The following is a 27,661-nucleotide window of genomic DNA, read 5'->3' as shown; positions in this document are numbered from 1 at the left end:
CCATCCTGGCTCTTTCTGTGTGTTTGCTACATACGGAGGTGACAGATCTGCAAATCCAGCCATCTTGCCCTAAATAACCATAAGGTAGTAGCAAATGAGGAATCATCAGTGACTACAACATAAACCTGTGAGCTGGTCACCCACTTCTGCCTGGGATGGTGTTTCCCCTGGCCACCTCTACGCACCTTCTTTAAGGTGAGCTAAAATTTGCCCTGAAAGACCTTATTTTTCTCTGCTGTGTCTGCAGGGGACCCCCTTCTGACTAGTTCATTGGGCCAGGGGAGTCCTCCTCCTGTGTAGCCTGAGTAGCACCCTGAGCTTGGCATGCTTTCAGAGTGGAACTATTCAGGGTGGTAATGGCAAGCAAGGTTTTTTTTTCTGAGGAGAGGTACATATTCAGAAGCTGTGTGTAACTCCATGTCCCTTCTATTCCTGCAGGAGTGAGGGCTTTGGAAAACTAGGGGAGAAGTTTTCCAGACCGATAAACCCCTTTCTTCCCATTAGCTGGGGACTTTTTCAGAGTAGGGCATTCCAACCAAACAGTATGTATTTCATGTTTGATTTAGACTCAGACTCACAAGGTTATTTTCAAGCAGTAGTCCTGGGGCCATCCCACTCCCAGACCCTTCCTTGGCATAAATAGCATTAGCCCGAGGGTGGCCCTCATCTGTGCCAGATGCCCACAGCCACAGCAGCAGGAAATCAATGGGGCGTGGGGATATCCCTGCCACTGTGCTCAGCTGCTAATAGCTGTGGTGGTGTAGGAGTCCCTGTGGCATTTCCACATTACCTGGAGATTTCCCAAGGCAAGAGAAATCCTAAGGATAATTAAGCCTGTTTTATTTAGGGCTGAGCTGAGCCATCAAAGTGGCATAAAGCAGCCTAAATGGACCAGAGGATCTGGCACCTTATGTGAAAAGTAATCATTTTCTGAGGTGGTCTGATAATTTCTGAGGAGGATATAAAATAATTCACACCCACATGTAGCTTTTAATGAGTAGAAAGGCCTTTCCACTGCATGTTCTGGAATTGTGCTCTTTTAAAAAACCCAATGATGTTTGCATGCAACAAAGCGAGAGGGAGGCTGTGGCAGGAGCTTGGGGCAGTGTCTTTGTTGCTGTTTTCATCAGGGTTAAGGGCTCAGTGACCATTTGGAAACCTTTTATGGGCAAACTGGCTAGCAGCCAGTACTGCAAATTTGCACTCCTGACTTTTTGATTAGTCAGTAGTCCATCAACAGCAGTAGAAACCTGAGAAACATTTGCAGCTAACCACGTGAAAAGCAGGTGCAATAAATCAGGTTGTTCAGGTTTACTCCCAACTGGGAAATGTGGGGATGGAGGTAGAAACCATTCCTTCTTTTCTCGTGGTGTATCAGAATACCTGCTGCATGGTGCGTTACCCCAGACTAGTTCCTCTTTCCAGAAAGATTTCAATTTGTAACAGCAATTGCATTCCCATTGGGAAATAGCAGATTTCCAACATTTTTTTTTAAATCTACAGTGAAATTGCATGAATGACAACCATTCATTCCATCTCATCACAGGATCAGGGCCAAAGCATGGTCTTTTAAAGCTTTAGAGAGCCCTTAATCGCTGCTGACTGCGCTAAGTGGAAGGAGCACTCTGTGCCAGTGCCCCAACAACAGCAGAGGCATCTTTTCTATTTGTTTGCCTCTGTCCCTTGGGGACCGGCAGTGTGGGCAGCAGTGGTGCAGGGGGGGATCTGAGCTTTGCTCCCTGCTTCTGCCATGCCCATGCCCAGGCTTTTCCCGGGAGCAAATCAGCAGAGCTAGTGACAGCAGAAGCCATGAAAAGACTGTGGCAGATGTGAGCCTGCTCTCTAATACTTTATGAATACTGAATCTCCTTTTTTTTTTTTTTTCCTAGGGGAGGGTGCCTGTCTGTCTGTGTAGTTGCTTGCTATTTCTCACATTATAGGGTATACACAACATTGGAGTGGGCTGTTATTACTAAAAGTATCAAAGTTGTGTCCTGGGAAATATACGCTGGCTGGGGAGCTATGCCAAGCGAGATCAAGAAAAAGGGATGGAACTACTGGTGCCATGAAGGCAGCTCTGTGTTACAGACCATGTAAGAGCTTCAGGAACATGTTTTAATGCCACTCCAAACCCAAACAGAATTTTTTTTTCCTAACCTTTTGGGTGGACTACTGAACCAAAATGGTTTGGTAGTTGTGAACCAGAATTTTGTAATGGCTGCACAAGAAGTTTCTCTCCTCCAAGTTATGATATTTTAGGATTAAATAAAACCTCCCTGTGTCCCACAAGATGAATGTAAGAGTTGTCATCAGATTTAGAAATTAATTCCAGGAAAAATTCAGGGGATGTGTCCTCTGATCACAGGAAATGGCAATTTACAGTCTTGTGAGAAGAAGGGTGGATGGCACAGGTTTCATGGAGGGGACACGCCACCTCACCTCCTCCTCCCCATCTCCTTACATCCAGCCTAAACATCATGGCCATATAATAACTGAGTACTGCCATTGCCTTTTCTGTTAGTGGGATTGTAGTTAAATGGAGACCTTCAGGCTCTAGCCCTAGCAATTCAATTCCTTTCCTAAGTATTAAAATAACAAAAGAAACAGAAGCTACTGAAATAGGAAGAAGAAAGTGGAGCCCTTCGACACCCCCAGCATCTGGGAGGCAGCAAGAGCAGGCATGTCCAGGGATGGTTTGCATGCTCAATGCTGTAAGTTGTCAGTTGTGGATATTTGACAAAACCCCCTTTTTACAGCAGTTTTAAGAAAAATTTAGTAATAACTAAGCAAACTGCTGAAACCAACTGAGCTGAACAAGGGAATAACAACAAAACAAAAAGCCCAGTGTGTGTCTGTTGCCTGGGGCAAGTACAGCTGATGGATAAAGTGACAGACGAATCCTTCCCTCATTTCCATTTTAATCTCTGTCTACTAATTGTCATCAATATCATCAGGGTCACTAGACCACTAGTGCGAGTCTACAACCTTGCACAGAAACTGCAGCTTTATGCCTGCCTGGCCCCCAGGGCTTTGCCCGTTTGCTAACCCAGGCTGTACTAGGGGATGCCTCAGAGTGGGAGGAAGGGCTCTCGGAGGTGAGATGGGTGGTGTTTCCCAGTGTCGTGTAGGAGAGGCTACTCTTAGTGTCCCAGCATTAAAATACAGGACAATTGTAGCCCTCTTTGAAATGAAAACTCCCTTTATGGCAAGGGCAGGATTTGAAAAAAGGGCAGCTGGGAATCCAGCTCCCATTGGAAGAAAGGGCTCATACTGACTCTTAAATCAGTGACTGTGTGATGAAAGCGTACTTTGGATCAGACCCAAGCAGGACAGAGTCAAAGCTTTTTCTCAGTTCTCTTCCTGGTGGCTTTCCTTCCCTTCCATACTATAGTATGTATAACATATGTGACATGCCACACAGGTACCCAAGGGGGTCTCCTGGTGATGGTCTCTCAGAATTTTGTCCCTTCACCTCTCTGCCCAGGAAAGGCACCCACACAGTTTGTTGTAAAGGTAATGTTTAACCCAGGGGCTCCAAGCCAAATCCTGGGCTCTTCGCACAGCTTGAGCACAAATTGTGCCCATGGCAACTACGCAGTGACTCGCTTGGTTGGAAAACTCCCATCCCCAACTTGGAGGCAGCCATGTGGTCCTCTGCTTCTGCTGCTAAAAAGTAATAGATTTTTGCCACTAACCCTGTACCTTTATCCTGCACCAAATCCTCCCTGCTTTATAGATGCTGTGTGTCCAGGTGATGCAGATGAGACTTTGGGTTTGATCTGTTGGAAGTGCTCCCTCATGACAATGTTAAACATTTTTTTTACCATTTGGACTGTCTTACTAACTCACTCTTTCCACTTTCTTTACTCTTCTTCCTTTGTGTTCCCCTCCCAAAGTCTCAACATCCCTTTGCTGGTAGATCTTCTCCCCTCCTCCAGATCTCCCTCATCTCTCCTGAATTACACTTTTCCTTAGACTTCCCAAATACTTTCTCTACAATCATATTCATTAACAGACCAGCTCCTTGTTCCATCTCCCACCAGGTAACCATTTCCTAAGCAGGAGATGCAAGGGTAAAAATGGACTTTTCCTAGTTTTGCTGTAGATTTGGGATCTCCAGTTCAGTAGCTGCAGAAAACTCCACCATTCATGCTGCTGTAGTTGGTGGTTAGGACTGTGCAGGCTCTGAAGCCCATCTATCTCTTCACTTCAGATTGTGACCCCATTTTTAGGATGCTGTATGGTTTTCAGGTTCCATATTTGCAAGATGGTATAACTGCTGCCTGGATGGAAGCAGCTGTGGTCCTGGAGAGGGTCATCTTGGCCTCAAGGTGTTCCTCTTTGACTTGCTATTCTCTTGCTATTGCTTTTCCAGTTATGCAGTGAATTAGGAAGGGACTGTTGCAACATTCCATAGTGTGCATCCATCCGTCCCCCCTCTATGGCTGTGTGGGAGTTTACCATTTTGGTGTACTGCAAATCTGTAAGGAATGGTTGAGGCCACCTTGTTGTTTGTGTTCTCATGAGTGATTCGCTTCCCAGTGCTGTGACCAGAGTAGGGAGTGGCAGAAAGGCAACAAAAAATTACCCTGTGAAGCAGTCTGCTGCAAATCTTTGCAGAGAGTATCCCCCTGCTCTGCCAATAAGAGTCTTCAGAGGCCCGTGCACTGTAAGCTGCAGTCCCTGCGGCTGCAACTCCAGATCTTTGGAGCTTATCGGTAACATATTTGCAAAGCTGCCCTGCTGTGATCACTGATCTCTGCCAGCTTAAATTTTGGGAAATGCTTTACACAGCCTTTCCTCTTCCCTCCTTCAACCCCTGCAGGTCTGTGTACAAGAAAAGAAAGATTTAGTGTTTGAGCATAAGCACTGGTCAGCCAATCTGCAGCGTATCTTCTTGAAAACCCAAAACAGGTGTTCTTGGGCCATCAAAGTCTTGAAGCAGTTAAACTTCCTTTCACCTCTGTTGCAGTTCCTTTAAAAGAAATAGAGAGATCTTCAAAAGGTGGAAGGGTGGCAGGCCAGAAACGTAAAGCGTGTGCAATCACTCAGATACAAGTGGCACCACTAAAAATTGCCTTCATATATCAGCTTATGGTTTACACACTGTGGCAGAAAGGACGCTAAAAGGTCAGCAGAAAAAAAATATATATGTCAAGCCTAGAGCTGTGACTCTGAAGGTGTGGAAAGACATGATCTGAGAAGGGTTCTAGAGGGACTGGATAAGTGCTTGATATGGCAGGATTTTTTATTTTATTTTATTTTATTTTTTGCAAGGGAGCTGCTTGCAAACGTCAGCACAGAAGCCAAGGTATATACTTGCAGTAACCTCTTGCTACGACCCCTGGTGACAAGACGGATAGTTCCATTCATCTGTGGGTGAACAGCAGAGGCTCTCTGCATTTTTTACTTGAAGCCCTGGATGAATTTGTTTGCAGAGGGGAATGTCACCGTTGTGAATGCTCTGATCACTCATGTGCCCATAGTGAAGTCAGTGGTAGGGAAGGGGAGGGGGCGGGGGGGAAGAAGGGAGGGGAGGGGCAGAGCGAGGAAAATAGCAAGCTTCTCTCTGGGGGTCTCTGGGATGCCAGCACATATCCAGCAAAACATCTTCAACCAAACATTAATGGAGGATGTGACTTCGAAACAGAGGGATCAGCAAATACACCGTAAATTAATAATGTGCCCTTTAAGTAGCAATTGCTTTATGAAAATTGGTAGGGCTTTATTTCCCCTCCTTCCCCCTCCTTAGAAATAGCTCTGAAATAAGTGGTTCTCACTGGAGTTTTGTTTAAGACTGACCCCTTACTTTATTAACCGTGTAACATTTTAAGGTTGTTTTTTCCTCTCTGTCTCCTCCAGCAAGTCTCTATTGATCACTGTTTACAGTTATAATCCCTTTCAAATTTATCATCCATGACTAACACCACATGTATTGATTAGTGCTGACGGATGTCCCTGTATGGTGTATACCCAGAGTGATTCTGGCCAGTGAAGTACAGTAGATATATTTTTTTCTCTCCTTCATTTGCTTTTTATAGCTTTCTGCTCCCCCCTTTTGTTCTCAATCTGGCTAACCTATTTCACAGAAATGCCGTGGGATTAACATGTCTAAATTTAGGACAATTTCTTCATTCCTGATGAGGTCTTTGGAACAGGAAGGAAAAGAATGTGTAGTGGTGGGTTTTGGTTTTCGTTGTTTTCTCCTCAACTGGGAAGCTACTGGAAAGAGACAGGCCCTATAGGAGATCAGATTTATGAGGGACATCCACATGCCTTAACCTAAAGCCTAAAGTAACAAAGATGTAAGGGCTAGGTTTTTTAGGGACAAATTAGATGTCACTGGTGACTAAGGACAAGGTGTCCAAAATCTGGACTATAAATGGAGTCATTTGTCAACAATGCATTTTTGCTTGCCTGCTGCAACATTTCCTCTGTCTCTTGTTGGCCAGAAATAGAGTTTAAGGTTAATCTCTTTTCTCAGCCACCTTGATTAAACTTGAATTTACAAACTTAAAAACAGACAAATGAACAAACAAAAAAACCCAGTCTCAAATGACGTCAAGGATTTTGGTACAGTAGCAGCGCATATACTTTCTGTCACTTATGTTATTTGCTTCCTAATGGCTTTAGGCAAGCTGCTAAAATTTCTGCATGCCTTTACATTTTTTGTCCCATTGCTTCCCTCCCTGAGAACCCCTACTTTTCAAACGTCTATTGTATGCAAATAGACTTTTCTCTCTACTGCATTCCAAAAGGATATGATTTTAAGTAGTGAAAACTGCATGCTCCTTGAGAGCCCCACTGAGTAGGGACATGTACTCAGAGAAGTAGCATCGCACATGGGCTAACCCCTTGCTGTGATCTGGGGACATTGGATGCTGCTTGGCAAAGTGGGGCTGCTACATGGCCATCATTAGCAGGCACACGCAGCAATTTTGGGCCTGGTAAGTGACTGTGCTGACTTTGTTCGCATTAAACCAAAGGTGTGAACTGCACATTACAAAGGCTGGGTTCCTTCTAGATTTTAATAATCCATTGATAACTTTTTGTGTGTGCTTTATGCAATAGTTTAAATACATGTTCCCGTACATACATTTTATTTGGGTGTAATAAGGCAGCAAGTATAAGACACAGTTGTTAAACCTCAGTAAAAAGATTTTTTAATAATCATTTGGAATTTATTTAATATGCAACCACTGCCTTATTACATTTAAGTCTTTAGATTTAATAGGATAGTTTATTGTATTATAGCATTACTACTATGATGCTATAGTTATGGTTGAAAAGGCATTTTCATTATAAACTCCTTTTTGTAGGTGCTTATAACTTCCTGAAGTACAGCACCTCTTTTATTTGAATGTGAAATCGTGCACTGTACTTCTTAACTTTTTTCTTTCATCTCCCTCTCCTTCTCAGAAACAAGGACATTTAGATGTTAAAAAAAAAGAAAAAGAAAACCAACAGTTCCTGAGGAGCAGCATTAGAGTAGGGGGTTAAAATGCACCAAAGTAAAATTTCAGAGTTAAAGAGCTTATGGAACTGTACCCTGATCTATTTGCTGTACCCATGTCTGTTAAAGCATAAAGTTGGCAATTTGCTCAGTAATATGCACACTGTTTTGACAGAGAGGCGTGTTGGCAAGATGTGGTTGTCAGAAGGAACGTTATCACTGAACTCCCAGATTCTTGTGGTCTTGATTGACTCTCTATATTGGTACAACCTGTATGGCAGGGCAGGGACTTTGTGGAGTTTGTTTTCAATCTTATATACAGGGGATGTCAGGAAAGTCTGATAGCTGTGCATGGTGAAGAAGGAATCAAATCTAAGCCCCTGAGTTTGGCGGGAGCATTTGTAGTATCTTGCAGGAGTGATGGCCTGCCCAGCCTCACTGTTTCCTTAGGCTTTTTGGAAGAAATTGCATTTTTCCTCAAGGCTTCTCAAAAGGCAGCTGCCCCTTGCTTGGGCCACCCATCTATCTGTGGCAAAGGAGCTCTTTGCTTTGATTTCTTTTGTTTGCCACAATAAAGTTTATAGATATCACCCCTGAACTGGATCTTTTGTGACGGAGGATAATGAAATATAAATCATGAACCCAGCTAATATTAAATATGTAACGTTGCTAGCTACATGGAGAGGCAAGTTGCCCCAGGGTACCCCTCTAAACACTGCTGCAAACCAGCCTCTGCCTCACCACTGAAGGGAGAACATGACAGTGGTCTGTGCCATCCTTCATGGTGCAGTTTGTTCCTGTTCTTCCTTTAATCACCTGTGAAATGAGTAGGAATGCTGATATCTGAACATATTTACAGCTCAAAGTAAATCTGGTGTAGATGAAAGAGGAGACCTGACATCCTGAGTTTCCAGATATTATAAACTTGGGCAGGTGCCATGAATGAGTTTCTTTATGACCTTAAAACCAAATGCAGTGGAGGGTGGGTGGGTCATTAGTTTTTCCTAGGTTTGTTGTGTCCCTTTATGAAGTGATTGGTTGGCTCAGGAAAAGTCCATCTCCCCGTCTCCCTTGCTCCGCCCCCCCGCCCCCAAATATTCTGATTCTCTTCCGTGTGTGCATGTGTTTCTCCTTCACCTTGAAGGCAAGCAGAGGTTTGTCTGGTGAGGTGCTCAGGATGGGACCAGGGGTCAGTGTACTCACAGGGGATGAATCGGGTTAATGACCAGGTTTTATGATGAACAAACAGGACCTGCCTTCAGCAGGGCTGACTCCAGGAAATGGTGCAGTTTTCAGCGCCTTGCCTCTGAAAGGGTGAGCAGCGCGCACAGTGGTGACATCCCCAGTGGCCATGCGGGTTTGCTCTGGTGTCACTGTGTTTGACCCTTGCAACTTCACATAGCTTTAGTAAATCTAATATTTAATTGCTCTCTGGGCTGAAAACCACTTGTAAACAAACCTATAGTTAAATAAATAAATGCTGACAAAGAAAGGCTGGTGACACAAAAAACCCAAACAGGAGCACAACGCTAAACTGCCCCATAAAACCCATGTAAAGAGAGAGTGTCTTCCTGTGTTGCAACAGCAGACTTTTTGCTTTTCCACAGGCTGAGTTTACATGTGTAACTACTTTCCTTTATTTCAGTTCTGGCCCAGAAACTACTGGTGGAGTGGCACTGAGCAGAGGGTTCTTTTGGTTTGGTTTTTAATAATTATCACCAGACTTAGGCAAATTTCTCTTTTGGTCCTGGGAAAATCCATGCAGGAAAAGGGACATGTGCCTCTGCTGCAAAGGGCGCAGCCTGTCCCTGCTGGTGTAAAACTGGGCCTGAGCAGTAACTGCTAAGCAGAAAGCTACTTTTTAAAAGCACACAGAGTTTTGGTAAATCTCTTCTAGTTGTATGCAGCAAAGCAGTCTTTTTGCTTATACCTAAACATCAAGTCTTGCCTAAAAACACAAATAGAGATCAGTGTGCATTTACCAAAACAGAGTTGTTTAAATACTCAGATCTTCTACACCCAAATAATGCATTCTGGTTTTAGAAATGCTAATAGTTTCCTCAAATAAAAAGTGATTTCCTTGCTTACCCTCGACTCAACCTTGCTGGGGAAAAAACAACAACAACCCCTCCCCCCCAAAAAAAAAAATAAAAAAAATCAATCAAACCCCAAAATGCACAATGTATCAAAGATCCTGTAGCCCTCTGCTTTGAAAACCCCTGCAGCCATGGGAAGGCTGAAAATGAAGGTCGTCTTCTAGGAAAAACAGATAAACTAGGCACACTTCTGTGGGGCAGGATTTAATTTTCTGTGGGTTATTCTCCCCATGTAGTTTTGTGCTGCAGCAAAACCTTGTGCAAGGTCCTTCTAGCATTTCACAAGTGCACATCCAGTAACCGCAGTGGTAGCCATTGTCTCCATTCAAAAGAGAAGCAAATGCAATTATTGAAAAATAGCGGTCACAAATAGACTTGTTAAATGAAAGATGCTCAAGTAGAGAGGTCTGAGCAGCTCCTGAATTTTCAGAGAACTTGTAATACATTACTATTGTTTCAACGCATTCTATTATAGGGGTTTTGGCTATACAGGTAACTGACCCCCTTTGCCAGTTTGAATTTTCCAGTTGTTTTTCAGTAGTTCTGGTTAGGTTGCTAGCAAATGAGTGCTATCAATGGATTGATGAGTATTGTGAAGAAATAGGAAGTTTGTCTCCTTGATTTTTTTTGGACTGTGTTTTAGTAATAACAAATACTTAAAAAATCTTGAAGATATAAGAAGTGGATATTTTTATTTTTGTGAGGATCATTTAAAAATATCCACAGGTTCATTTTTTGTGTAATGTCACATGACCTGGCATGCTTCAGATTGTAGTTAGCCACTTTTTGGTAGAACTCTCTTATGGAAAAATGTGTGCATGTCGTTTTAAAATCATATTCAAACATATGGAAGAATCCTTTGTGCTTGCAAAATGTGGAAATCTGGTCAGAAATGGGCTAGCTTTTCCTTAAGAACAGTCACTTTTGGCTGAATATGTAATTGAAGCAGAGCTTGATTTTTGGAGAGAGCAATTCATCTAGCCTAGGTGACATTTCTTGGTTGGGCGGACCTGTTTTGAAATTTACAATAAAACAAAAAAGAGGTGAAGTGAAACACCTCCCTTGGATTTGTTTTTCTGATAACGAAGTCAACCCTAGACTTAGAAATCTCCCAGGATTTTGGACCAGTTCCAGCAGCTAGAGGAGGCTCTGGTAATATGGATATTAAATTGCAGATCGCTGGGGATAGTGCAAATGCTGATTGGGAAAAGTCTGCAGTGGCTTCCTTGGAAGGAGGACTGATTTTCAAGTAATTTGTACGAAGATGGCTTAAAGTCCCTTGCTTAAACTGTAGCATCAGGGGGAAAAAAATATTTTTCTCCATGTGAAAGAAAAAGCCCTCCTGATCACAATCATCTAGACTTTTGTGTCTTCTAACGGTAAAAAATTTTGTTTATTTTCAGATACCAGCCTGGTAAGCTTATTGGTTTTCCATGTGGTCAGAAGACTAATAACCTCTACATAGTTCGGGCTCGAATGGATCTTCTTACAGGTTCTTATTTTTTATTCTGTTGGGAAATGCATTTTCACATATTTGTCCCGCGTATCTTTTCTTTTCACTTCTTTTCTTCCTTTTTTTGTCTTTTTTTTTTTTTTTTAACCTCAGCGGTAGCAATTCTGCTGCTATTAGCAAGATGTCTATTATAGTGTCATTAAAAAAGCTATAGTCAGAGCATGGAATGACTCACATCATGGAGGAGTTAATAATTCACTGTAATAAAAGTATAAAGTTTTATGATAAACCACTCTCAGGGGAGTTAAATATAATCCTTAGCGGGTCACACACTGACTACAAAGCTTACATTTGTAATGGTAATTTGAATTTACTACATCGCCTTTAGTTTTTAAGCGTTTGTATGTCATTAGACCTTATAAATTGATTTATATATTCAACTCCAGTATAATTCTACATAAAGGTACAATAAATTTTATGGATTATAGATATGGCATCTAAAACAGTTTAGAAAAATAATTTTATTAAATTCACTTAAACGGCAGTGATGAACAGCAGTGAGGATGCCAGGGTATCTGAACTTCTGAGAACTGCACAAGGCAGGGAGGGAGCTGCAGATGCTGGTGGAGACAGAGGGAGGGGAAGGGGCTGTAACTTGTCACCCAACTTCTCATTAGGGGCTTCAGTGACACCAAGTGCTAAAGTTTTGCACAGCCACAACTGTAATTGAGCAGGACCCATGTGCTGCTCCAAACCTCAGTCTTGACAATGGGACTTTTTGGCTCCCCATGAAGAGGCTCCAGGGCCACCCTTAATACTTTGTTGGTGATGTCACTCATAAAGGTACAAGATTACCTGCAGGAAAGGATTCTGTTGCTTGTACCATACATAAACAAGTAACTTTTTTTTTTTTTTTTTTAATTTGGAGGCAAACCAGCTTTCTGTGGTATGCCTTTGCCTGGGTTGGCTTTTGAAAGATGTCTTTCCTTAGTGCTTTGCCTCCTCTGAACTCATTATCAGAAACACCTTGTGAAAAATGAAGAGATCCTCTTTGTTCCCCCCTCCCCCCCCAGCCTTGGATTCAGCAAACATATCATAAGAGTAACCATTAAAAAAGGGCCATTTTAAACATTCTTTATTGGTTTAATTTCAGCAAAGCTGACTGTGAGCAAGTGACAGTCGGCATTTTGCTTTTTACATGGCAGATCCTGCTCAGACCCCTCATCCCATGAAAACTTCTGTTTGCATTCCCAAGCATGTTAGCAGTCCCTGAAAACAGTGCAGGATACAGCTCAAAAACACTTGATAAACTTTACCGTCTGTTTCTTAAGTGGTTTTAAATAGTCAACCAGCATTTTAATGCTGCTTTTCCTAAAGCCGGTGTAATTTCAGTGCTGATCTTCAAAACCCTTTTGTCTAATCCAGTATGTAATCTTTCCCATAACAAAACTTAAAAAGATCCTTGTACTCCCTAGTGGGCAGTTATCATTGTATTCCCCATCGCACTCACACATTAGCAAAGCTTTATCCCATCATCGTTTTGTTTTTGAAAGCATTGAGGTAAATCTCAGGTGGCATCCTGCACTCAGTGGGTGTGTCGCTGATTAAATGACCCAGCCAGCTGGACAGGTTTATGTACAATTTACTGGAAATGTATTAAATGTGTCTCGGGAAGTGATTCTTTAAAATGTTCTCACTGCCAGTGCAGTAAAGATTAAGACCTTGGCATGAAACAGAGAAAAAAATTAAATAATTTTCAGAAGCTTGATGTGAAATAATGATACTAGATGTAACTTAAAAGTCACCAAAGGATGAACGTTTAGGCTGAATTCCTACTCTTCCTTTGATTAATTCCCATAATAATTCAGGGGTCTCTGAAACTTGCAGGCTGAATTTCAGCCCTGGCACAAGCATGCTGAGTCCTGCTTTATCCCTATCAGTCAGTTTGCTCAGACAAATGCAGGATTACATAAGCAAAACCAGGACTTGCAGGTGGGCAAGCTCCTGGGAAAATAAACTCTGTTATTTTCACATAATTATTTTTGATATTCCAATTCCTCTTTTTATATTCATTGGCTTAAATATTGTGAAGACAGCATTTGCGCTACCTCCTGGATTTTATTTGTGCCTGAATTTCATAAGCCAGTGAAGAGGACTTTACCACCATCTTCTTGCTTAATATATAGCTAGCTTTAAATGTTATTGCACGCAGAATTTTTTTTTTTTTATTTGTGCCTTTTGTATCCGTCTGTACTTCATCGTGATTGCCTTGTTCGGTTGCATCAGAGCACAAAGAGGCAGTGTTGCTGGAGTTTTCCTTGGCATGAAGGGGTAGGCGAAAGGGCTTGTCTGCCACAGCAATGAGGCTTGCCTGCATTTTGCCTTTTGAAGCACCTCCATCATTCTTGACATAGATAAGAGTGATCAGAACAAATGCAAAAAGTGAACATATAAACCATCTGCCCCCGAACAGCAAGGTTGCAATGGGCGGGAAATGGCAGACGGTGCTATGGGGTGCATGGGATGGCTGTGGGTGCACCTGCATCGAGGAGATGGGCAGCTGAGTGGCTTGGAGCACCTTCTAGTTTCAGCATCTAAAATTATGCTAGGATAAACTGCTTTCTGCAGTATCCTTGAACATTTGCTCCACAGCAAATAAAGGCATTAAGTCTTTCCTCCTCTTCCAAATACACAATTTAGAAATAAAAGGTAATAACTGACGATATACAAACACTGAAATTTCCATTCTTCACAGATTAAATTATCCTTGCTGCAGATCGTGAAAAAAGCCATTAGTGAGAGAGAAAGGAGGGCGGAGGGGGGACTTTGTCTAGCAACAAGCAGTATATTCTGTGCTTTAATAAGAGGGAAGCTGCCGGAGAGCTGCAGGATTTAAAATCACTGTGGACACTTCAGGCTGATTTTTGCTGGGGCAGGATGAGTGCAGGGGGACAGAGGCGGGAGAGATGGGGAGCCAAGCTGGCAGTGACTAGGGTGCCCTCTTTGAAGTTTCAGAAGTTTGTAGTCCTTGGGGTTTTTTTGAAGAGCATTTTAGCCCTCACAGACAGGTTCTCAGTCATACTCATGTCTTCAGGCCCATTTTGAAAAAAAAGATTTCAACCCATGTTTAACGAGTCAATAGTAATTATTGTTTAGTACTGCTTTATAGACAGGCTTATGGAATTAAACAGAGTTGTTAGGATGTCTTTACAGCTGGCAAAGAGTTAATGACTGCAAGTAGAGATGGAATAGTTACTGCCTAGACTGATTCACTATTTTATTTCTGTGATGTTTGAAAATCTAATAAATCATTTTACTTTTATCTTGATAGTTAGTTCTTTCATTAGGAAAATTAGAGACTTCATTATAATGTTTATCATGAGCTGGAAGTTTTTTTTCTAAATTTTTTTTTTTTTTAATTTTAGGATTACACAGTTCAGTTTTGCCAGGTTTTCATTTTCTTTATCAAGTTTTCATTTTCTTTATCATTCCTATGTGAATTCAGCAGCAGAGCACTGGGCTGGATCAGACAGCACAACAGACCTGGGGCCTGCTTTGGAGATGCCACCCAAGCTATTTACCTTGATTTCCTGGGGAGCTGGAGATGTTTTGGAACATCAGGCTGTAAGCTCTTTAGACTCTTAAATGCACAGATTTTGAGACTAGAAGGGACCATAAAGATCTTTTACTCTCAGTTTCTGGAAAATTCAGATGAAAAGTCCCCACCCAGCAACAAGCGAGACCCTTTTATTCCCTCCAATGTAGTGCTGAACATTTGCTAGATACGCTCTAATTTGGCTTGAACATGCAATTTAACCTTCCCTCTTGTGCAACATGTTGGTTTTTGCTAAGAAAACCTGCAGTGATGCAGCTTGCAGTATTTATCAGTCTGTTAGAAACAGGACTGGGAACCACCTACCCATTTGAAATATGCTGTGCCATGCTCTGCAATGGCTGACCTGGGCTGATGCTTGTGCTCACTTTTGACCCAGTTTGGCTGTCAGTTAATAGTGAAGTGAGAGGGCTCACTCGCTGCTATGTGTCTCGGCTGCCATCTACGTTTGGTGGTTTGCCGTTAATATGGATTTACAGGGTGGGCACAAGAGCGAGCCAAAGGAGCTCTTCACCTGGAGCAGGGCAGTGTGAGTGGGGCAGGTCTAAGACCCGTTCTTGCTCCCTGTGGTAAAATCTTTCACTGTTACTACAAATGCAGGGCTTCCCTATATCCAGCTACAAGGAATGTCACAAGGCACTGCCTGGCTCCAATGTAGTGAATGTTTGCAAGCCCATTTCAGTCCTCAGTGCTAATTATGTTTGTTTGAAAATGCTTAATGTGGTTGTACAGAAGGAAAAAAACCCGCAACAAAAAACGATACATTTGTCTGGAAGATGCTCCTTTACCCAATGCAGCATTGGTAAGCTATATATGCACCTCTTAGGCTGATTACTTCTACAATTCATGTGCTTGGGGTTTGTGATTCTGTAATCATCCATGCATTGCAAAACATGCAGCATATACAGAGAAGTGTCTATAACATATTTTAAAAGGAATTCTTAACTAAGCTTTGACCTTGAGACACTCTGAAGGTGAAGAGGATCAATTATAGATAAAAAGAGGGGAGCTCTCAGAGGACTTGCATACCTAAGACTTTCTCTAGGTACAATTCTAGATCTGTATTTATTGGTATTTATCTTTCCAAAGCTCAGGCAAGTAGAGATGCTGTAATTGATTTTATTTGAAAGTGAGAGATGGGGCCAAGGGACACTTTTTTGGTCTTCTGCTTTTACTTTTCAACCCATATAAAATGAGCATTTGTGATAGAGGTGTTTAATGACAGTCACATTTTTTTGGCCAAATATGTGAATGGGAGCCACCAGTAAAGCAAACTCCACCTCTCCTAGGTTCAAGTGAGCTGGTAAAGATCCTTATCCTGCCAACTCATTCCTAATTGGCCTATGTTATAAGAGGATTAAAACTAAAGGCCCGATTCATACAAAATGTATGTTCTGTATATGTGTCTATGTGTGTAGGGGCTTTTCCTGCACTCCAGCTAAAAGTGCAGAAGGCACATTAGCTTTCCAGTGCGTCTTTCTCAACGTACTCCTTCCCTCCTTTTCCTGAGTCACAACTGACCTCCCCTTCTGGGTTCTTCTGTGAGTGAGTAAATAGGAGTGTGTAGTGTAAACTTTCTAGACAAAAAGCAAAGTTTAGACAATATGTGAAAATGTCTAAATAAAAGCTAATGGCTTTGTGTCAGCAGTGCTGGCTTCTGTTGTCTGATTGATTTTTAACAAGCCACTGGCTTACTAGACAGATTTTGAAAGATCTTTGACGGCTCTGTTAGGTGTGCAAAGCCTGCAATTTGAAAAATAAAAATATAATGAAAGATGAAAAATAAAATAATGTTAAATAGTTAATGCGCAGAAGAAAAGAAATAGAGGTGAATGGTCCATTTGATGTTGAGGTTCATGCAAAGCCTAAACATGAATAATTTTTTTCCCCTTCCTATCCTTCCAAATTCTCGGTTAATAACTGGATGTCTAAATGCATTGACATTTATTAATGCAATTACTATCTTTCTTTTTTTGCTAGAAGTAGTTTCCTGTGGTGTGTGTGTGGTTTGTCTTTTGTGTGTGTGTGTGTGTCTGTGAAGACTTTTGGGATATAGTTTATATGGGTGACTGTACAGTGTAAAGCTGAATCATGCCCCATCTGTTGTAAAATACTTGTAGGTATTAGAATGATCTCCACTACAAACACTGCAGAGTCAAGTTTTACTAGAAGGGGTTCAGTCCAATTTGGTTGAAACCATAGGTGGTCTCCAAACTGGTTGTTTTAAGATACTCCAAGAAGGCTCCGTCTCCAGTTGTTGCTACACCTTGTCTTGGGAGCCAGGCTGCCATGCTTTGATTTTTTGATTTTTTAGTTATTCCCAAAATAATCCTGCTTATGCATGGATCCTGGCTGCTTCCCACCTGCTCTGTGGTGGTGGTAGGGCCACAGCCCTCAGTGGTGCTCAGCACCACTGGGGAGGTCTCTGCTTCTGCAAAGAAAACAAGCAACTAGGTTTCCACGTGCAATGCCAGCCCAGCGCTAACCATATGGTGTTTTCTGTGTAGGTAAAAATTATCCTCTAGGGGAAGGAGAAGTGGCCTCCGGTCCACCTTCAGGATCAGAATCTGATAAGCAGTTTCAAATGTCAGTGGCCTGTTGTTGGTAATTAAATTGTAATGACAGATCCGTGCTGATACTATCAAGGTGCTTTTGTCCTGGGAACCCTGCATTAAGAGGAGCCGCAACAGCAGTTTTGCTTGTTACCTCTTCCTACTATTACAGTTAAATAGTTCATGGCCATCAGCTTCCTGGAGAAGGAATGTGTACTGTTGCCTGCCTGTGTGGGTTTCACGCAGAATTGGCAGAAATGTGAGTGTATCTTAAGTATTTGAATGTTCAAATGTTTGTTAGCCCCAGCTAACCAGCATTCCTGGTAGCAGGCCCTGTAGGCACAGATTTGTTTGTATATTTTTACATCCAGGCCTGGAGCCTTTAAAATATATCTGTTAACTTCTGGAGAAAAGAAGGAAATGTCTACAGAAGGGCTAAAGTTCAAAATGAAGGCGCTTGGTCAGAGAAATATCAATATGTAGCTGTCAGAAGAACTTACATTCTGAGCCACAAAAACTTTTTTTTTTTCTTGGGGGGGGGGGGGGGGAGTTCACCTTGTTCCATTATAAATGATTAAAACCACACAATCAGTCATGGAGATAACAAGAGCAGCTGCCTTCTTAAAAACAAAAACAATTGCTTTATTCCCATATTGATGCTTGTGCCCTGAAAAGAAGTGAAATGAGAATGTTTCAAATGTTTTGGTGAGTGAATGCCTTCAAAGAAGTTTTGGAGCCCTTTTCCATCCTGTTCCGTAGAGGTCAGCAAGTTTGAGGAATTACAGGCACTAAGTGAAAATGAAAACATCAAGAGGCTTGCTGTCTATCACAAGTATCACTAAATCTTTTTGAACAACCCTGGGCAGTGAATTATGGAAGCATGGAATTGACTTACAGTTTATTTCTAGTAACAGTCAGTTACTATGTCAAATCTAAAACCATTCAGAAAAGCCTATAAAAATATATGACAAACTAACCAGCAACCTCTAGATCTTTTTACATGTGTATGATTTTAAAGAACGCCTTGCTAGCACTTGTGGAAATGAACAGACAAGATGTTTTCATGAGGCTATTTTGTTGGGATTTTTTTGGTTTTTTTTTTCATCCTCCTCGCTCATGTTGTTTGGCATCACAGAAAGCCTCTGGAGTAGCTTTGCTGGAGGAAGACAATATGGTGTGTAGGCAGGGGAACGGTACAGCTCTTGCTCCTGCCTCCCTCAGTGGTGCTCTTCCCCCATACCCTGTGCACTGCTAGTAAATGCTGTCTTAACAATTCCCCAAACTTTATTTTGAGGGGCCTTATGGACACCTGTGAACATTTTAGCAAAGGTATTGCACCAGCCATGGCTCATCCCAAGGTAAGAGACAGGAGATGTCCCATGGGAAGGATGCTGGCTCAGTGTGGAGCTGATAGACCTGGATGTGCAAGGGTCCATGAGGCTGCCCTGGTACCAATGGTCCTGCTGCGTGGCCAAGAGGGGAGCTAAAGTCTTGGGTGTTTGAGTGACCTTGTTGCTTGTATACAGGCCAGGTATGAAGTTTTCTTCTGGCTGCTTAAAATGAAAATTTATGAGTGCAGGTGCTCTTTCTAAAAGCTGGGGAGGATGTCAGGTTAGAATGGTGTAATTGTTGGGCAGCTCAGTGGTCCAGGGCGCAGAGGGTATTTCAAAACAGCACTGTTGCGTACCCCCTGTGGTTTGGGTCTCCACCTCAGATTTTCTCCAAGAACACTCCTGGGAACTGGCAATTCCTTAAATGTGCTGTCAGATCTGAAATGTTGGTTGGCTGATGTTGTGATGTTTCAGGAGAGACCCTTCTTTTGGAGGCAGTAATGCTGGAAAATAGCTCCTTAGCTCAGGTGCTTGATCTGAGCTCCTGTTTCTCCTTGGGCTAGCTTCCTAATTTTAGGGTGAACAGGACCATTTGGACCTAATTCTCTCAGTCTTATTGATGGAGTCTGGGGATAGCTCCACAAAAACAAGTAAAGTGAAATTAATGTAAAAATATGAAGCAACGCAAGGCATTAGATAAATCACTGTCTAGATACTATTGTGACAGGCAGTCTGGTATTTGCCAGCTGGGTGGATCTACAAGAAGGGTATTTGGCTAATCATTTGCGAGGAATACCCTGAAGAGACCAAATAGGGAACAGATCTTTCAAAGCTATCTTTTTGGGTTTTTTTTTCTGTGTAAGTGGCAGACAGGATTAATATGTTTAAACATTTGCCACTGCAAGAATGGATGCAAAATGTCATGACTCAGGATAGCCATTTTGCTTTCGTTGTGGTGCTTGTGCTGGGAAAGCATCCAAAACCAAGTTTGTCTTGTAAGAAATGATTTCAACATCGGTCCCCTGGTAATTGTATTTTAAAACTAACACAGCCTAATAAACTTTCACTCATGAAACCATCAAAGTTGTGTTTACTAGCAGAACACTTGGGTCAATAAAAATACTCTACACACTAGGATTTGGGATTTTATTATTTTGCATTTATTGAGAAAAAAATTGCAGAATAAAGTGGGGCCACGAATAAAATACTCCTATACACTCAGAATATAATACAAAATGTAATTAGGCAGCACATTGTTAAAAGTCAGTACCAAAATCTAACAATACGGTGTCACCAATTGTAAGCGTGTAACTGTATAAAACATAATTGTCAACTATTGAGAAAAGATCTCATTTTGATAACACATATTGAGATTGGAAGTGTGTTTGTTAATGAGTGGTCTGAAAAATACTTATGGCTCCAGGATGCTTGACAGCTCTAACTGCAACATTGTGCTGCACAGTCAAAGAACAGCGAGTTAGAAGGAATACAAACAAAACATAAGCTTTTTTAGGAGTGAAGAAACAGGGATATTTATGTTTAAGGAATGTGTCAAAATCACAGTTATCCTGCCCAGATATTAGCTCCTTATAATCAGTAGATTGTTTCACTGTGATTAATTTCTATTAATTTATATTATATATGCAAAGTTTGGCTTTAAAGCTGTTTTTTTCAGAGCTGTTCCTGATAGCCTCACCTTCATGTCTGTGCAGAGGGCTGAGGACAGAAGTGTTTTGCTCGTCTGGATGTGGGTCTGGATGAGCAGCTCTTCTTGCCCGCTTTTACAGGTTCTCAGCATAAACCAGTCAGGATCTCAGTTATTCCCTTGCTGGGATGGGATATTCCTCCCCTAGCTGGATGCATGTAGCTCTGCTTCTGCAAAGCAGGAACCTGGGACTTCAGGGCCATCACCTCCTGGGTATGCAGACCTGGGATCTGGTGGCTGCTGGATACAGCTGCAACAGAAATATTATGTACGCCCAACATTTCATCGTGCTCCCTTCCACAGCTTTATGTGCCTGCTGGAGTTGTGTAAAAAGCCAATATTTGACACAAACCAGCAAAGCTATATAAGTTGCACTAGCAGGTTGCACACCTTTTATTTCTGATCTGTGCTCCTTTTATTTTCTTGGTGAGAGATTAAGAAGGTATTGTGAAGGTTATTCTGGATGCCACAAAAACTCCAGGTAGCATTTTGCAGTGAATTTCAAAATTTTTGAGTAGTGTTATGCTGGTAAACTCAGATTTGAACTCCCATGGCAAATATTCTGTTCCCTCATTATCCCGTGTGTTCCTGAAACTCAGCACAACCCATTGTGACTTGTTTTCTCAGAGGGAGTGATTACATGTGGTGTAGCGGTGTTGTTTGTTTGTATGTGTGGCAGTCATATAAAAGCTGGTCTCTGTTATTTTTCAGAGTATTTGTAGCAGCTGCAGAGGAAATGTCCATGTTGCTCTGTGTTTTAGAAATGAGGCTGGGAGTCTGTTGATGCCTCTGGAGACCGCTTGCAACGCTGACGTCTTCAGGTGGCACTGTGCAGAGACTGAGCTTACTGCTGTCCGAGGAAGGAAGCAGGTGGTAGGCTTTCCGCCCCTTCACTCTGTACCCCAAACCCAGAAGGAATAGTGACTAGTTTGGACTTTAAATAGGTAAAAGAAAATACCTGATTTTGCATTGCCATATACTTGCTGCTACAAAGACTGCATTAGTTGCTGTGCCTGGTGCCACAACAACCCACAACAGAGTGGTACTAGAAATTTGTTTCCAGGTCACCTTCAGAGCAATGGTTCTAACCAAAAGGCAGGGAAGGCTGAGCTCTGCCCTGGCTGGAAACAGGCTGAAACTCCTCTGGTGTCCCTGGGATTATAGCTGCTCTCTGTGCACCACACCAAAATCGGGGGTACTTTGCCAAAATAATAGAGGGTCTGGGTTCTTTCCCTCCTTTCTGCTTCCTCACTGAGTCCCCTGTACATTTCATTAGCAGACTTTTAATGGAAACTTTTGGAAGGAAGGGGTTGCATGCTTTGATTACACATTGAAATCACCAGTTTTATTGCTTTTAACATCAAGCACTTTTTGTTTTCTTGGTCATTAACCTTAGTAGAGCAAACCTTGCTACAAGGCTGACCTGCATACAGTATTGTGTCTTCTTAGCTTTTCTCAATGTATGATGTATTTATGTTGCAAATGTACGTTTTCTTCTATTTTATCTTTGTTTTCTTTTAAAATGGTATTTAGCCATTGGTGAGTTGAAGCAATTGCCATATAAATACCATGTACAGAAGTCTGCTCAGACTTGGTGCTTCTTCATTATTGTGGTGCAGCAAATTTCCAAATCCTGTTGCCTGCCAGCACCTCGATAGAAGGAGCCTCTGCTCTAAGCAGGTTGAAGGGTGCAGTCTGGTGTGCCTGGGTTTGGCACTGCACAGTGAGCTGCAGTGCATCCCACTTTAAGCAAGAGGTGTGCTGGAGTGTTTGGGAGCATCTTCTAAATTAGGGGGTTACACTGGGGACCAGAGCCACCAAGGAGCGGCTGTCTGGACACTGCCTTCCTCCTCCCCTCACCCACTCTGAGCTTTTGTTTCGGACTCGTAGCTTCACTCAGCTGCATCCGTGGGATGGCCAGGGACACTGGGGGCTTAATGGGAAGTTGTCAGAAATAATTGCGCTTATACCATTTTGTGCTGTCAGAGTGGAAGATGTTAAACTCTCTGTGAAAGCTGGATGTGAACAGGGATGGACAGTGGTCTTTGGACCATTACAACCTACTTCCTCTAATTTTTAAAATTTATATACTTTGTAATGCATTATTAATTTTCTTGTGAGTGATATGACTTTCAAGGCTATCAAGGGACTAATCTATTTTTTACATGGAGTAGAGAAGGATTCTAGGTTTGTACAAATAAAATACTCCCTGGAAGCAATACAACTGAAATGATATCTGCAAACATCATGGCTTTACCTCTCTTCTGAGCAAACATAGTCTCTATAGAAAGTTAACACTTTAATTAGACAGAATTTCAAATGATTGTGCATATCTGCTATTAAGTTAAAGCATTTGTATCCTTTTTCATGAAGATTACTTTCTTTGTGCAGGACTGAGCTTGGTATATTCAGGAAGAGATATCCAAATCCTTAGTTTAAAGATATTTGGGAAACACACATGATTAAATAATCACTGGAATTAGCTGAAATCCAAAAGTTGGGTTGCTAGGGGTATAGTATATCTGCTTAATTATACCTGATTGTTCCTTGCCTGCAAGAAAAATTATGTGTGGTTGCAAAGTTTTAAATATGCTTTTTTTCAGTGGAACTACAGGTATAATGGCTTCATTGGTCTAGGTGTGGAGATAATTTTGTTTTTTTGGATGTTAAAACAGTAGTGGATATGTGCACATTTATTTAACATAAAATCTGATGGAAGTAAATAAGATCCAGCAAATATTTATTTGGAAGTTGGGTTTGACCTCTAGAATTATGTTAACAGAAGCTTTAGTGTACTGAACTAGACTTTTTTTAATGTTTGAAAAAAACCAGCATGAGTGCACTAAGATAGTCTTTACTGATGAGTCAAGTGCAGACAAGGAATGTGGTGTGATTAAAACGTGCCATTGCAAGAACAGTGAATATTTTTTAATGATTCACATTTCATGGATATCCAGTTCACAATTTATCTACTTTTTGTTGGGTGCTATTAGCTACAAAGCCCAACACCAGACTGACTGCTTTAGAGGGAAAATAATGTTTGTTTTTTCATCTCCACCATCTATTTCCTCCTCTACAACATGTGAATTTCCTATCACTGAAAAAAACTGCAGGTACCTCTGTGCAGAAATGTGAAAACCTGGTAGGTGCAAGGTGCAGTGGGAGCTCTCATTGGTGCATCTGATATACCAGGATGTACCTGTGGCACTGAGATAGCACCAAGTGTCAGATTAAGTCTTGTTGGAATAAAGATATCTGAGCTGGCTGCAGAGTTTGAATCTTTCAGTACTGAAACCACAAATGTCCAGTGCTTGCACTGAGGAGGTAGCTTAGCTATGTGCTCTCTGCAGTTGCAAAGGGTAAAGCAAAGTTTCTCCCCAGCTTTTAGGACCTGGCAAGTTCTGAACTTCTGCTGGAGAAGTAGGCAGGAATCACCATCGATCTTTTCATACGTCTGTGAATGTCAGAGGTAACACACCTGGGAAAGGCAGGACAGTTATGTTTCTTAAGGCTTTCTTCTTGGAGTCTGAACTGTGTTTGGTGCATCTGAGAAGAGGTTATGGTGGCTACCTGGACTTGTTGAGCACATGTTATAAATTAAAGCATCTTTCCAGGCCGGCTACAAGTCAAATCTGCTGTTACATTCCTCTGTGGAGCTACCTCTGTGGGCAGGAGCTTGTCTGGAACATATAATCTGCCCACCTCATCCCACCCAGACCCGGCATGAGAGAATAGGAATTGCCATACAGAAATTTTCAAGGCTGTTTTATGGTGCCAGGACTTGATCTGCTATCCTGTTTGCAGACTTCCCACAGCCAGAGCTTCATTATCTAATGTTTGGGTGGTTATTGTCATATCCATGGCAGTTAAATAATATGTGCTTTAATGGTGGGCTTATGTTTGGCGGTGCCAGAGGGAGGCTTCTGTTCCACACCGCCATGTACCAACATAGTTGAACAATTCCTTTTTATGCTTTGCAGCCTAGCCTAAGTCCTTATTGTGTGGGGGTGGTGTGCCAAGCACTCCACTGGCACAAAATAAGCCAACACAGCTGATTACAGGAGGATACCTGCAGAGTAGGGGAATCTCTGAGTGATAATGCCCAAAGTCATGTTCTTATCCCCTGGGGGTTGGTGTGTGATAATGCTCAGCATCAGAAATGGCTTCTTGGAGACATTGTGTTTAGTAATCATTGCAACCTTGAGCAGTCCTGCATAAAAAAGTGCTCTCTAGGTATCACAAAACACAAAGGTGACTCCAAACCACCACTGCTTCCAGAGACAAGCTGTGGCAAGCACTGCTCAAGCCTCAAGCCAGGGTGTGTGCTGGGCACTTTTTGACTCTTCAATTCCCCTTCACGGCCATGTGGGAACCTTTGGCCTCCTTTCTAGTTTTTGTGGTACGGTTCATCCTGTGCAGGACACACTCATTGCTCAAAAGTGTAGAAAGTTCCAAAAATTTTGTTTTCTCTCCTGATGGGTCCTACTGTAAATGCCTGAGTGGGTCCTTTGGCTAGGTCTGTGTGCAGTACTGTTCTTAGACCTGTTATCTCATTGTATGTTATGGAGCAAGGATGAAAGAGCAGGACTATCCAGAAAGCTCCAATCCCACTTGCCTGTTGAAATCTGAAAAAAAAAAACTAGTTCTAAAAGACAAAAAAACCTCAAAGACTCTGTAATTAGTACCATATTGTGAATGAGTTACCCAAAGTTTGCTTGGAGTGGTAGCACACCCCAAGAACTTGCATGTCTTGCACCCAGCTCTGAAACCGACTTTCTCTGTGGCCCTGGGCAAGTCACTTAACTCCCTGTTGCTCGTTGAACTGCAAAGGGGAGATAATGATTCCTGCCTACCACAAGGTAGGCTGTGGCAAGATGAATTAGCTGTTGGCTTTTAAAGCACTTTAAAGATGTACTGCAAGGCATTAAGAGCACTTGTTTTTATGAAGACAGTAATGGTTAAATGATAATTCTGTGCTCTTGCTGAATTTTTTAGTTTTAAAGTGTGAGTGTTATGCTTCTACAATATGCTATTAATCCAAACAAATTACAAAGCCTTTGTGTGATATGTGAGAAAGCCTATGAATTTACCTTTCTGTAGCTGTAAATACAGCAGAAAGGATTTGAACTTCCCTTCTCACCTCAAAGCCTCTGGCAAACTGGTCACTGACATAATAAATATTCAGCATTTAATAATGCTTCACTTTTCCTCTTTAAACCATTAGTTGTTTCCTGCTTGACTAAGAAGAACTTCAAATTCAATTCATTAACATTTCTTTAAATAGCTCTCTTAACAATGCAGGTTTGGTTTCCTTGTTATGTTCTGTCACTAATAGCGGTTTTTACTTCTAACCTGTTATTAATTAGAAATAAAGACTGGATCTCTTTATTTCTGAATTAGTTTTAGCACTTTTTTCCTTGGATGCTGAAGAGGGTCTTTCTTTAAGCCTAGCGTGTCATGTTATGTAATTGTTCCTGGGGTAAATAATTTAGCTGGTCAGAGAAAGTGCACTTCTTTCTGCCATGAGTGGTCAGCCTGGCAGCGGGCAGCGAGGCATGCCAAATCCGAGGCAAAGAGGAGCACAGCTGCATGAAACTTTCATTAGGGCCACAGAGGTAAGAGGCCGCTTCTCTGCGGTGCTTTCGGCGTGACCCCGGGGCTGCCCATGACCGCCGGCGCTGGCGGGGCACTGTTTCGCAGCAGCTTAATGTCTTTGCCGTGAAGGACAAATGAACAGGCGCAGATCGTCTCAGCCACCCTAATCTTTTCTTTCCCTACTTCAAAGCCTTCTGTGTTGCATCCCGGTCTGTAATTACCCTCGAGGTATTTCAAACTCGAAGTGACACCAGGAAAATTGCACTTCCCGATAATGGTAGCCCACACTTGTGTTTAATCAATTATGTAGTTGGTCATGAGACTGGCTTTTTAGTTACAAGGATTTTAAGGCCAACCCCTTATGCCCTGGCTGGGGAGAGCAACAATACTGAATTAGAGAAACACTGTCCATTTGATGTAGCTTAATCTAGGCTTTACCTGCTTAATTAAAAACATGCTGCCAATACCCACTTACTCCTCTATGCTGTAAACAGCCGGTTGAATGCCATGCTGTAATTTCCTAAGAAAAACTGCTTAAGTTAGGTGGAGCTGCAACACTAATTTTTACGGATATAAACAGATCTGCTCAGTAGCAGCGTCTCTGGATTTGTTGGAGCTGGCGACAGTGCTGTAGTGCAGGGCTCAGAGGTGTGCAGGTGCTGGAGAGGAAATGTGAGCTGAGCTGGAATTATAAGCATGCAGTTTTGCTATCTCGCTTTGAAAGATACATGACAACCAAAAGCTTTGCTCCTCAGAAGTAATGGAATTGGCCAGGGTGCACGCGGGTGCAGGGGGTGAGGGAGTTCCAGTGGAATAAATTCAGATGATGCTAACTCACCAGATGCTCTGAGATCTGTAGTAGTTGGCAGCGGGAAAGTTTTGCTTTGGGAAGCTCTAATGGTTCTTCAGCCCAGCCAAGGTTGTTAGGTGATGGCCTATGCCCATCCTTACAGATACAATGTGGCAAGGTTGTTGCGATAAGCTGGCAGCGTGGCTGTGCTGGGAAGGAAAGAAGCATTCAGGGAAAGGGAACCCACCCACAGGGCTGATGAAACCCGTCTTGTCTCATGCATTGAGCCCACAGAAGCTACATGACTGGGCTAGTTTTCCCTGTACTTGGGCTGACTCCTCTCTACCTCCCAATTTTCATGGCCTCCCTCCCTCCCTCCCACCAGGAGGAAGAGAGTTCCTTCCTTCCCTCTGGGCCTCTGGATGCCCTTTTGCAGGCCCGAAGGAGGAAGGATGTGGAGAGATGCAGGGAGACCAGGCCATATGTATGCTGGTGAGAAGCAGATTTTGCAGCATTTTTAAAGGATTTCAGTGAGGCTGGGTACTTACTGGTGTCTGTGAGGCTTTGGGTGACCTTTGTAAGGCTGAGGATGTTGCCAGATGTTTGCCCTTGGACCTTGTTGTTGGCTGAGTATAGACTGGCTGACCACTGAATTACCCAAATGACTGCTGTTAGAAGAATATCCAGGCATTGTCCTGCCCCCTCTCACCTTCTGGCCTGCTTTCCAACACACTGGATCCTTGTCTATCCTTCCTACCCCAGCCTCCATCTGCTTTTCAGCAATGTCACTTTCTGCACTCTGCTTGCCAGCTTCTCCCCTTTGGAAAATTTCATGAAATCTTAGTCATTGGTGGTTTTCATCAAGCATGAGGTACAAGTTTGATGTTATTTCAGATCCTCTTCTTTTGAGGGAGAACAGAACTTTCAAAATTCAAAGCATCTTACAAATTCATACATTACTGTGGTTGCTTCTGTGCCTGCCAGCTCTTTGCCTGTGATGCCAGTTTGTTGCAGAAATATTGTCTCTGAATTTAAGATGTCCAGGAGAGTCGATGATACGTGAGGAGGTATTG

General features: G+C 42.3%; 1 protein-coding gene across 2 annotated transcripts in view; it reads left to right on the top strand.

Moving 5' to 3' along the window:
* The window catches only part of LOC308071871 (uncharacterized protein), a 358,228-nt gene that overhangs the window by 71,702 nt on the left and 258,865 nt on the right, over positions 1-27,661 (top strand). For both annotated transcript variants that reach the window (XR_013931346.1, XM_080407936.1), the window contains exon 2: positions 10,953-27,655. The gene's annotated coding sequence lies outside the window, so the exon portion shown is untranslated. The remainder of the gene's footprint in view (positions 1-10,952; positions 27,656-27,661) is intronic.

This window comes from Falco punctatus (genome assembly GCF_963210335.1).
Source record: "Falco punctatus genome assembly, chromosome: 12".
Lineage (NCBI taxonomy): Eukaryota > Metazoa > Chordata > Aves > Falconiformes > Falconidae > Falco > Falco punctatus.
This window is presented reverse-complemented; position numbering and strand designations above follow the sequence as displayed.